Source organism: Polypterus senegalus, chromosome 9 (genome assembly GCF_016835505.1).
Source record: "Polypterus senegalus isolate Bchr_013 chromosome 9, ASM1683550v1, whole genome shotgun sequence".
In the NCBI taxonomy this organism is placed as follows: domain Eukaryota; kingdom Metazoa; phylum Chordata; class Cladistia; order Polypteriformes; family Polypteridae; genus Polypterus; species Polypterus senegalus.
The window spans coordinates 175,956,384-175,966,650 of record NC_053162.1 but is presented as its reverse complement, the minus strand read 5'-3'; the positions used below and the strand labels follow the sequence as shown (position 1 = coordinate 175,966,650).

At 38.9% G+C, this 10,267-nt stretch overlaps 1 protein-coding gene across 7 annotated transcripts in view; it reads left to right on the top strand.

Annotated features, from left to right (window-relative positions):
- Positions 1 to 315: 315 nt before the first annotated feature.
- The window catches only part of prrc2b (proline-rich coiled-coil 2B), a 72,304-nt gene continuing 62,352 nt past the window's right edge, over positions 316 to 10,267 (top strand). For 2 of the 7 annotated variants that reach the window (XM_039764385.1, XM_039764384.1), the window contains exon 1: positions 316 to 484. The gene's annotated coding sequence lies outside the window, so the exon portion shown is untranslated. Of the gene's footprint in view, positions 485 to 634; positions 733 to 10,267 lie in introns of those variants that run through there. The other 5 variants (XM_039764383.1, XM_039764382.1, XM_039764381.1 and 2 more) reach the window with 3 other exon arrangements.

Below are 10,267 nucleotides of genomic sequence, written 5' to 3'. Positions count from 1 at the left end.
GCAACGTGGGTTCTGGGATGTAAATGTGCATGCAGTACTGATTGTACATAAACTGTGCACCTTGTGCCGTGTATCCCGAGTCACCGAGGGTTCTGTTGAGCGCTCAGGTTTGCATGCATTCTGTCAGGTGCGCGGACACGCTTGAGACAGAACTGTGAGAAAGGAATGCATGCGCGGGCATGTTGAGACGGGACTGTGAGAAAAGAATGAACGCGCGGGCACGTAATGGAATACGAGAAGATTCTCGCTCGGCGGCGACGCTAGGTGGCGCTGTGATATTTAAACGTACGACTAGCGAGTTGCGGATCGTCAGGCTCAAGCGAGTCACTGGGATCGTCAGGCCGGGAAGGTCCTGATATAGAAAACCAGGATAAACCAGAAAAGCGTAGCGATTACAATCCACGTCCATCCTCTTAACGTTTTGCACATCCACGCGAATTAATTGGAAAAGAAGAATTTTGGCTTGGCTACGGACTTGTCCCAGGTAAGAGGCACGCCGATGGTGCCGTCTGTGGAGCGCTGTAGTGGCTGGATGGAGTCGTAGCTCTCTGTTTCTTGGTGTTCTTGCTTTTGTTTCGAGCGGCGGCCATTTTTAATCTTCTGCACTTCCAAAACACAACGAGCAAACGGCGCGGCTCTCGCGTTTTCGTGACTCCCTGTTTATTTTCGTCAAGATTTCGTCGTGTGCAGAGTTGGAGGCAGCAAATCTCTTGTTATCGACAGAGCTGGAAGGTGAATGGTTTGTGTTTTATTTTGTGTTTATTTTTTATTGTTGGTATTCGTGTAAATGTTTTTGTGAATGGTAAAGGTCGGCGTAACGTCATTACTAAAAATGTGTATATATAAAAATAAATCTGTACCCCCCTGCCCCCGAAGGGCCTGCGAGCTTAGGAGGTTTTTCGACTTGGGTTTGCCTTTCGTCCGTGCAACTCGATGTTTGCGCTTAAGAAGTGTCGGCCTCGATCGCTTTTTGAGTTTTCTTGTGATTTATTTATCTGCTTTTGATTTCCTTTCGTGGCTGTAGCAATGTCGGCACATATCCGTACCTAGTTCGTATTTGTACTTTTTTGACCCCCACACCCACCGTGTTTGCCCTAGATGTCTACGAGACTCGGGGTGTTTTGTGTCCGCGCTGGGCATCCACTTTTTTGATGCATTTATCAAAGTGAGTTTCCTCTAGTTGATGCCGAATTGATAAACGCGTGCCCCCTCCCCCTTTTCCTGCTATTATTTCTGTGTTGTGGTGGACTGGGTTGGGCTGCTGGTGGAGGACAGGGGTGGGCGTTTTTCCCCTTATTGTCCCCAAATCTAGCCGAGCAATTTTCCAGCTTGTATCTCGCACACTGTGCTTAACCTTAAATTCGCCAGGACAATCCCATCGTTCGTTTTTTATTGCATTTTTTGTGGCGTTTTTGATATTCAGGCCTTTTGTTTCTAGACGATCTGCGCACGTCTTGCGTAATCTGTTTACATTTTTATGCTTCAGAAATGCCTGCAGCTTGGTGGGCATCCCCTTCTGATTTTGTAACTCAATCGCGTAGATTGACATTATGGACTTTCTGCAGAAGCAGGAGATTTGTGCAACCTTTAATATTTAAACATTACGTGCAAATAATTTGAATTTAAGAGGCAAATATCAGTATGTTCGCCCATCATTGTTCAGGGGGAGCAGGTAGAAATAGTGACTTATTATAAATACCCGGGTACTCACCTACTTCTGCGTTAATTTACTTAGCAAATATCCGATGAGAGTTACAGAGAAGGTCAACATAATCAAGTAAAATTAGTCTGGGGCGCAAGTGTTACAGGGTAAGGGAACGAAATTGATCATCACAAGCCAAGCGATCAGAAAGACATCATACAAGCAACACACGATTCAAATATTGCAAAAACTAACGGCTAGAATCAATTAGAAGTTCCTAAAGGAATCTTAATTGTATAAATACACAGACAGTTTAAGTGCAATCTGTGCATACTCTTCATTGGTTATCTCTATCCCATTTACAGTGGGCAGTGTTATTCAGGCTATCATCACTTTCAGTTTCATTGCCTGGTTTAGTCCAATAGGTAGACTTGAATACTTTTCCAGAGGGGAAGTTGCAGGGAGGTACAAAAGACATTGCTACACAGCTTATATTTTATTAAGTACACATACTTAATAGTGCAAAGATGAATAATTGCCTTCAGTGGTACTCAAATTAAATCAAAATTTGGCAGCATCCATACAACAGAATTCAAAATGCTTATGGCTTTTGGGCTACAATAGTTCTTAAAACTTTCTCTTTAACCATCAGAAACCAAAATATGCAGCCTGGTGGCCACCGCTGTAATTTAGAGAGATCAGGATGGCTACTTTTTGACAGAATTAATTTGGGTTTTTTTTCCTAACCTGTTTGTGGTACAGCACAGTGACAGAGGTCTGCTGCAAACCAATCATATTTTATTGCTAGTTTTTGCAGTGTCGTTAAGATGGTTTATATTCCTAATGCTGAGGTTGCTCAAACAACATATAAAAAGCACTTTCAGTAAAGGACTTGTGAAAAAGTACTGATTTTGTCCAACTAAAACTGTTGCATTTCCTAAAAAAAGTTGAGCTGTCTGTGTCCCCTTTTAAAAGTGTGTTCTGTGTTAAGATCAATGTAGCCTGTTATCAATGATTGCCCCATGATATTTGTATTGCTCTACCATCTCCATTGTCTCCTCTTTAATTAAAGTTGAGACTGTGGAAGGAGGGGAGCACCAGAGATTTACAACCACATCCCTTATTTTAGATATATTTAGTTGTGAAAAGAAATGATCAAACCATTGAACATGTGATCTGATCAACCACAATTTAAAAAGGCTTCGGCAGATTACCAAGCATGCAGCTGAAGTAGATTGTATGTTAAGTATGAGCTGGAGGTCAATGTTTAAATAAAAAATAATAGTAATGTAAATTATGTCAACTGGTGACAGACACACATTACATGCATAACCGAACTTCAATAAATCGGGGAGGACAGTCACTTGAAGAGCCCCACAAATCAGCCCAGAAATTGATTGATTGAACAGATCTTTATCTGTCTCCAGGGGATATTTGGCTTTTTACAGAAGTTCGTTAAATAGAAAGCTAGTGTGTGTGTGTGTGTATCTATCTGAAAATATGCACACACCAGGAAGACTAAAAAGGAAGAAATGCCATGACTTTTTAATAAGGAATTTAAAAAAAAAAAAATCCATTTCATGTGTATCATATAATTTTAAGTTAATACGCGTTATAAGACTGCTAGAAGTACTTAACAAATGATCAGTTTTTCAAATGATGTAAATATTATGGAATTTCTGAGTAAGTCTTAACTTGTTTTGTCTGTTTTTATTTGTCTCTGTTGTGAGATACACCTGAGAATTACATTTGTTATATTTTCTTGTGTAAATATGACTAAATAAAAACCTTGAGCCGCCTTAAACTGTAACCCTATTCCATGGGTGTCAAACTCCGTTTCTGAAATGTTGCAGCGGAAGTAGTTTACATTCTAGCCATTTTCCTAATAGTGACCAGTTACTGCTGCCAATTTAACATAATGCTTGATGCCTTAATTGATTGTTTTTATTATTTCTTTCCTTAACCAGCATCGCACAATAAAGCCGACCGGTGACCAGTTAATTCAGAGGTTTCAACCAGTTCTTAATGGCCATGATTTTCATCCCTGCCAATTTTCCATTTAGCTTTTATTGAAACACATTTTTTATGTACATAAGATTGAGCATAAGAAATACCATTCAGTCCATCGAGCTTGTTTAGCTATTAACTCAGCTTTCCCAGTATCTCATCCAGATCCTTAAAATTAATGTTTCTGCTTCAACTCTATGGCTGCAGATTCTTACTGCTCTTTGTGTAAAGAAGTCCTAAATGTATTCCCGTTAATATACACTGGTTTCCTGTTCACATTTAGATCTGTTTTATCAATTCCTTTAAGAATTTTAAAAACTTCAATTAGGTCTCCATGTAGTCTGCTGTGTTTAAAGGCTAACAAGGTTTAATCATTTTCTGAGATACATTTGCACAATGTCCTTTGATTTGTATTCATCAGTTTTTACAATTTTTAACACTTTTTTTTATAACTTTTAATTTCTTTGGTGTGTTCATGTTCTCATTCTGCCATACTAGTAATTTTCAAAACTGACTTTTGGCTGAGAAAATCATCTATAAATATTTACAGGACCAGAGCAGATCAGTATTTCTCAGACCTTCACTTTTTTCTTTTCATATTTTATTGAGACTAATATTCATTGAAAGATGCAGGTGGACATGGGATCTAAGTAAGCTGATCATTTTTTGGGTTGCTTTGCATCACTTTATTTGTTTGAAAGCTCATTAAAGAAGAAATTAAAATAAAGGTGGAATAAATAGTATGTGCCATTAGCATTAGTAATCAGTTAATAATGTAAGTGTTTGGAATGAAAACCTGCAGTTCCTGGTCTTTACCAGGAACAGAGCTTGACATTCCTGCTGTATCCTTCTTAATTTTTTTTTGTTTGTGGCAAGAACCAACCCAAAAAACTTAAAGGTCATGTGTGACCAAGAGCAAGTCACTTCACCTGCCTGTACTTCATTTGAGAAAACAAGAAATACAACCAAATATCTCAAATGTTGTCACTTTAGGTTAAATATATCAAACAAATAATAAATTGTAAACTCTAACCCTGAGGCTGTTAGTTTAGTTTCCTCCTCTGACCTGCCCTTCCATGTTCCCCGCAGTAGTTTATTCAAACTTCCCATGCTACAGTTGCTTTAAAAAAAAAAAAAAAGCTAAAATATAATTGTTAGAACAGTGAATCAGTTAACTGTAGTAAACCAGATTTGAAGGATATGTTGATACTGGTTGAAAAGAAAACCAATATGAGGACTTGAGGATCCCCATTATCCTCATTTTTCTGACGTATTCTAACATAACTGTGAATTCTTAATATTTACGGGGGCAAAATAAGTGTTTTGTTATGGTGCGTTTCTACAGCATGCTTATTAAAAAATGAACCCTTCAGTACTGACTAACATGCTGTTTTAATACCAGCTTAAATGCATTTTTCACTTGCATTTAAGCATCATATGGACAAATATTGGAAACCACTTAACACCTAAAATTGAATTTATTAGGGCAGTAGAATCAGGATGTATTCCTGCTGAACAGTTAACATTGCAGTTTTCAGTCTTTAACAAGAGAATTATATTTACGCATGACAGCCACTCTTAAACATGCTGGCTATCCAGTATTTTACTGGTAATAATATTTCAGTACTGAGTACATGTGATGGCATAGCAGAGTTACAAACTCTGTAAAGCAGTTTGCCATTTTCATGGTCAAGAACTATTATTCTATTACTATTTGTCTGTTGCCTTTATTGCCTTAACTTACAACATTTGAAAAATATTTTGTTCAGTTTCTTTTTGTTTTTCTAACTGGAACACAATAAGGTGAAGAGACTTGCTACTTGTCGCACATTGGCTGGCAATAGTACAATTTGAGCCCCCAGTTTCCAGGTTTGAAGTTGAACTACCCAAGAATACTTTAACATTGCACTACAGTCATTTCAGGAATTTCTTTGTTCGCCATGTGTGAAAGAAATGTGAAAATGTATGTAAAGCTATCAACTTAACATTCATGTAATTAAACTAGCCTGTCAAGTCTGGCTTAATTGTTTTGCAGGCATTTTTTTATGTTGAAGTATAGCAAATGTACTTATTTTTTTAATGCGTGTCTGAGGCAAAGAGATATTGAACCCTGTTCACCACCAGACATAGCTGTAGACCTCTCTCACAAACAAATGTTTGCAGTCAGTGAAGGGAGTGACATGCACTGGGATATTGAAGATGGATATGTTTTGAGGACTCGGTGGACATCACATGGAATTTGAGCTTGGTACTGCTTTCCTGATGACTAGTAACAAACATCTTTGTGTTCTTGCTTATTCATTTGGGTTTGCTGTTTGTCAGTTTCAAATTACAATATTTCTATCTTAATCAAGCCTTTATGAAGGGAGTCCATTTTATATTTAATGAGCTGTCCACTTGACACTGCTACCTGCTAATTAGGAGTAGAGTAGCGCTGTGTTTTGTGCTGTCACTGCCTGTGTTTTGTTCAGCCACCAATGTTCTACTGTTCATTTCTACATCCCAGAGAAATAAATGGTAGGTTGATCGGCATAGCAAAAGTGCGTTTTGATAAACTGGGTGCTGTCAGAGTGGTTAACTAACAGTGGTCTCTGGTTGGGTAATGTCCGTCCTTTGTAAGGATGGTCATTTTCCTGTGCTAGAAATCAGTGTATTTGAAAAAATGATGTAACTTTTTCTTGATTTCCACATGCATTTAGCGCCAGAAAGCAGCATGTGGCTGCTCAGTACTCTGTCTATAGTGGCTGTGATTTTGAATGCTTGAAATTGTCACCCTTGGCTACAAAATGTTTAACCATACTTTCTTCTCTGTTTTTTTAATGATGCAAAACCACTTTTTTTTTTTTTATTTTTATATATAAAAATCCCTTCTTTAGTCGATATAAATTGGAAGGCTAGCTATTATGAAGCCGGAATTTTGCAGTAGCTCATGTGTTTGATTGTGCGTGCAGGATGACCAGTGTGTTAGAAGAATAGAGATCTCAGACTGGCTCCCCTCAACGCTATCGACGCATTGGGCACCCCTGTGTTACTGTATAGCACCTTTTAAAATTTGCGCAACTTTTATTTGGAGGCCAGTGTGTGTGTAAAATATGTGCCTTACCATTATATTATACTGCAGCATAGTTAACTGTTAAAATACATCTGAACAGTACTGTGTACTACTTTGGAATGCCTTTTGAGTGCTAATTTGTCTGCATAATGTCTGGCAAGGAAAAGGTGTCATTTTACTTGATTTGTATTTTTACAGAAATAGCAAGGTGTCTTAAGTGTGCAAAAGAGTACCAAAACACCTTTTTATTTGAGAAAGGAGAGTTAGAGATCTTAACTGAACAGAGCTTGAAATTCATTACAGGATAGTGGGTGTCCCACACCAATTTATTACTGTTAATTTGGGTTTTTAAGCAGTCTCCCTTGCTTGTTGTTGAATACAGGTAAAATTCCTTTACAACGAATATCTTTACAACGAAATTTTCATTACAACAAAGTATTTTTATGGTCCCGACAGTTTCCCCAAATGGCGCGAGTCTATAGAAATCTCGTTACTACGAAGTACATTCAGCAGATACTTTCATTACAACAAAGTGCCCAAAAGACCTTGAAATGCCTAAATGAATCATTCACAGAGCAGCAAAAAAAGACGATAACCGTTCATATTAGGATAAAAAAAGCTTTACATTTTTGGAGCGCTTGATTGCAGCAAAAAGAAAAAAGATGTCAGTGACTTCGGAATTTAGCCATCGACGCTGTCAACTTTCTTGAAAGACGGGGAAATCTTGGGTTCCAAACGTATGTGAATTGCTGCATTTGAAGACGTCGAAAAAGCAGTTTTTAATGTGGTTCAGTGATGCTCGTTCAAGAAACATTCCTATTAATGCGGCACTCATTCAAGAAAATGTGAATTTTGTAAACTGTCTTTGGAACTCCCCCAACTAGACCGCACGCTGAAGAGCATCCCAAAGTCTGATCTCCACATCTATGAAAGACTGTTTATCTGTTGCCGGGGCAACAGTTGGCTCAAAGCTATACTGCGTCTCTCTGCCAAAGCAAACAGAAAAGATATCAGTGGGTAATGCAAGGTACATTGTAAATGCAGATAACAGGTGTACTTGGTCACTAATCTGGCCACGACCCTGCCTGACTGCTATGCATGTGTACAGCAGAGTGGCAGATCACGCTACAATAAATAATTGTGCCGTTCCTGTTTCAAGCTGAATAAAGCTGGTTTTGCTAAAGTACTGAGACTAAGGCTCGTGTTTTGGGGTGTAAGACAGGGACTTGTAGCGTGACCCCGATCTTTTATGAAGTGCTGCAGTGAAGCAACACAGAAGCAAAATCAGCCTGATGTTGCCCTGCCCTGGCAACAGACAAATAATCTTCCACAGGTGCTGCGATCGCGCTTCTTGACGCACTCTCAAAAGTGTTCAGAAACCTCACAATATGAAGAAAAGGATGATTTGGCCCCTGATTGAGAACTGTGCTGCCCACATCATGCTTGTACATTTAGATAATGTTTGCGTTGAATTCCTCCCACCCAATTGCACAGCAGTGCATCAGCCATTGGATTTGGGCATCATTCGCACCCTGAAAGTGTATTATTGCAAGGAACCGCTGAGAAAAATTCTCCTCAGTATAACTTGTAGGCAGGAGGAGATTAAAATTAACGACAAAGAAGCTATTGAAATGATTGCAAACGCCTGGACGCAAGTTAAAGAAATCACTATATTGACAAATACAGAATCTCATTACAACGAAATTTTCATTTAAACAAAATAGTTTTTAGGTCCCTGGGAGTTCATTGTAACAGAATTTTACCTGTATTCAAATATTCTGCATCTTTTTTCACAAACACACGCACACATTTAACACTGTGACCATTTAACCAAACCTGCAAGGCTTTGGGAATGTAGGAGGAAAACTAGAGTACTCGGAGAAAGCCATTAAACTCCATGTAGATAATAAGGTGGGGAGTTTAAACCTAGCGTGCAGAATCTGTAAAGTGGTATTGCTAATCAAGCTGCACTACTGTGTCACGTAAGCTAAGAGTGTATCAAGTACAGCATATTTCTGATAAAACCTTTTTTTCCCCTTGGGGGATTTTTTTTTCTCTCCAGAAGCATTGTATCAAATAAATAGATATGGATATTATACTGTGCTGTATTGAGGATTTGTTCTATGTATTGTATTGATCCCCTTCTTTTGACACCCACTGCACGCCCAACCTACCTGGAAAGGGGGTCTCTCTTTGAATTGCCTTTCCCAAGGTTTCTTCCATTTCCCCTACAAGGTTTTTTTTGGGAGTTTTTCCTTGTCGTCTTAGAGAGTCAAGGCCTGTTAAAGCCCATTGCGGCACTTCTGTGTGATTTTGGGCTATACAAAAATAAACTGTATTGTATATGCACACATAAAATAGCGCATACACATTAGAATGATTAAAACAAGAAAGAAATGTGAAACTTGCAGTCACAGTTGCTGTGTGCAGATGGATTGTCGTTGGTATGAAGGAGCAACAGTAGCTTGACACACCTGAATGATTTTTTTTGGATGAAAGTCCTCAGCATTGGTGCTCGGTTTTGTTTTCATTCTCCCCTTTGCTACTACCATCAGAGAGTCAAGAGGGTGTTCAATAACTGAGCATTTCCTTTTAATTAGGGCCTCTCTTGAAGTTAAGTGATATTAGCACATCACACTGGCCATCACAAAGCTGAAGATGATGTGAAGGATGTCAATACCCATATTAAAGGAACACAGTCTACTAAGGAAAAATGGCCTGCTCTGCCCTGTATGTAGTTTCTCCGTGTTTTGAAACCCAGTTTAATTTATCTATATGTCCACTTCCTGATTAGTGACTGGACATTGAGGCAAGTTTGGTTCAGTGAAAGTCAGTGACCAGTTCCTTGGTTTTGTTGATGTAATTTTGCATTCAATTCTTTCTGCACATAGAAAAAAAGTTCACTTCCTGACTCCTCTGTCTCATCCCCCTTATCAATTTACCCCATATGTAAATCATCTGAGAATTTCTGTGTGACTTGATCAGGTGTTCAATTTATAGTCGGAGGTGTACAGAGTGAAGAGAAAAGGAGGTAGGACTGTTCCTTCTAACTAAATATTTCTAATTTCTTAGATTGTCTACATTCACACAGCTGTATGTTGACTGCTCAATTACAATATAATTTATTTTTTGTATAGCCCAATATCACACAAGAAGTGCCACAATGGGCTTTAACAGGCCCTGCCCCTTGACAGCCCTACCCCATCTTAGCCTTGACTCTCTAAGAAGACAAGAATAAAATTCCCAAAAAAAAACCCTTGTAGGGAAAAAATGGAAGAAACCTTGGGAAAGGCAGTTCAAAGAGAGACCCTTTTCCAGGTAGGTTGGGTATGCAGTGGTTGTCTGTAATGGAAGGTAATTTTCTCTATGACTGGAGGAGGGAATAAAGAGTGCAGATGGGTGTTGGTCGCTCCAGTGCCAAGCCAGCTACAAGAAGGAATGTACTGGGAAGATGGCCAAAGGGTTATGCTGACTTGTTTTTCACTTCAAGGGGCTTCATTGCACGCAACTCTTATTATTGTGTGTCTTCTGGTACTAGGCGCCGTCTCAGTAAGGACCAAGTAAGG